Consider the following 2,477-nt stretch of genomic DNA (forward strand, 5'->3'; position numbering starts at 1 on the left):
CCCACGACCCCAGGAGCTGTGCTGCACCCCCTCGGGCCAGTGGGTGCTCTCCCAGAGGGTTCAACCACCAAGGGGCAGAGCCAGCACCCCCTTTTCCACAACCGCCTGCCGCCGTGGCCTGGACGTGCCCCAGGACGCAGAGTCGGAGGGAGCCCGGCCACGGCCGCGACGCTGCAGCCCCCCCGCCCCGCGATTCCCGGCGCGTCCCGGGCACGAGCCCCACCTGGAGCACTGGGCTTCCCACTGGCCTCCAGAGCCAGGGTGGGGGCGTCGCTGGCGGGATCGGCGCAGTCCCCGTTGATGAGGATCAGCTCTGCCCTGCAGTCTGCCTCATCCCGGCCGTGGCTCTTCTCCTTTTTCATGGTCGCCTGTAGAAGCCAGAGTGGAAAGGAGGCTGAGCCGTGCAGAAAGCCCCAGGAAGGCAAAGCGGGCAGCGCAAGCTCTTCAAGCCAGACCCAACTTCTGGCCCTTAGCATAGGGCTCTGACCAGAGACGCGTCTCGAATGGTACCGGGAGCTAACAGGCACCCGGACAAAACCTCCCCACAAACGTGATGGCCCCGGGGATGCACCAGCTCCAGCCATCGTGTCCTCAGGGAAGCACCAGGGGCTTTTCTCCAGCCCCACGGAACGCTCCGGGGCTCGGCGCTGCCCAGCCCAGGCTGGTGGTCCCAGCCACCGCTCGAGACCCTGCCCAGAGGGGACCTGACCTTCACAGCCACCCTGCAGACACCAGGGGCCATCCCGCCCCCTCGGGCTGTGCTCTGGCTGCCCAACGCACCCAGTACACCCAGTACACCCAGTACATCCAGCACTGGGTGGGCTGTTACAGCAGCCGCAGGACACGGCCGACAGCTCGCCATGGGGGGCAAAGTCCTGGTGCCTGCAGTGAGTAAACTCCCTCAAAGTCAGAAAACTCCTGCTCCCCCACCCCAGCCTTGGCTCCCCCACCCAAGGGCTAAGCAGCACCACCCCCTGCCCTGGGGGACGGGGACACGGCCCCCCACCCCGGGAGCTGCTGCTGTGCAAGATAAAGCCCGGGGGGCGTCCCCCCAGGAGAGGAGGGGACACCTCGCCTCTGCCCCTCCTCGGGTGCCCTCCCTAGATCCTGTTTTTGGAAGTGGAACCCCCCGGGGCTCTCCCAGAGGCGCCCGGGACTACGCTAGGAAGCTGCCTCACTGCTGGGCTATGGATCTGTGCTGCAACTTGCCCCTTCGCCAGCAGAGTCATTTCAGGAACACGTCACTCGGCTCCACCAGCTGAGGAGCAAGCAGAGCTTTACCCACCCAAGGCCCTGTCAGGAAGCAAAAGCAACCCGCGCCCCCCAGCCCCAAAGAGACCCCACCCCGGGCTCCAGCCCCGCTGCTCTCGCCCCACATCGCCTCCAACTGCTTCCCTAACAATTGAGATTTCTGCTTTGAAATCATCTGTCAGCACCTCTGGCAAACAAAGAGCAGTCGGGGTTTGATGTTTCGGAGGCCGAGGGCTGTGTTAAAACCCTGGTAACCTCCGAACACGGAGGAACGCAGGTGCCCAGCACCCACCTCCGCAGACAGAGCCCCCGGGTGCCGTCCTGCCTCCCCCCGCAGACACAACGGGAGCGAGGAGCAGAGGAATGGCACCGGAGGGGGTCTAAAGCTGCGGAAACCCCTACGGCTGTGTGCAGAAATCCCAGTGCTGCAGCACATCTGCTCCCAGACCCAGCCAACAATTCCCGGGAGCTGCCCAGACTCGCTGGGCTGCCCCCGGCCCGGGCAGCCAGTCCCACATGCCGGCCCCACAGATGCCCCCCGGCCCCACAGACACCCACCAGCCCCACGGACGCCCACAGACATCCTGGCACAGCACAGCCGGGTCCAGCTCCTCCAGAGCCTGCTCCCCCTTCCCCAGCTGCGATGCTGCACAACAGCAGCAGTCACCGCCAGCAGTGATGCTGCCACAGAAAACAGAAAATCTCACCCCAAAAAAACCAGTGACTCTCACTTGGGAACCCACCCAGCCAGGTGTGAGGGGACCTGCTGCTCTCGGGGCGTGCGGGTGACCCAGAGGAGAGGCTGGGGACGGGGAGGTGGGGCAGCGTGAGGCTGTTGAGATCCAGGGAGGGCAGGAGCAGGCAGGGCCACCTCCCAGCCCTGCAACAAACCTGCCCCCTCCCGCCCCCCCAGGAGGACCTTTGCCTTTGGTCCTTTGTCAGGAGCTTGTCCGGGAGCCTCAGCCCGAGCCCAGGAGGTTCAAACTTGCACCTCAGAATGGCACGGCCAGCCCATGGCAGGCAATGGGGCGAGCGAGTCCCGGCCAGCCCTGAGCCGGGGGGGACCCAGGGGAGGGGAACACAACAGCCAGGTCCCGCCCCCCCCAAGGACGCAGAGCTGGGACTGAGCACCCGATGTGCCAGGCTGAGCTTTGCCACGTGCTCAGGGAGCTCCGACACCATCTTTGTTCCAATTATAAAGCGGGAAAAAAAAAAAAAAAAAAAAA

This window comes from Athene cunicularia, assembly GCF_003259725.1.
Source record: "Athene cunicularia isolate RWA chromosome 20 unlocalized genomic scaffold, athCun1 chr20_part2, whole genome shotgun sequence".
NCBI classification, from domain to species: Eukaryota; Metazoa; Chordata; class Aves; order Strigiformes; family Strigidae; genus Athene; species Athene cunicularia.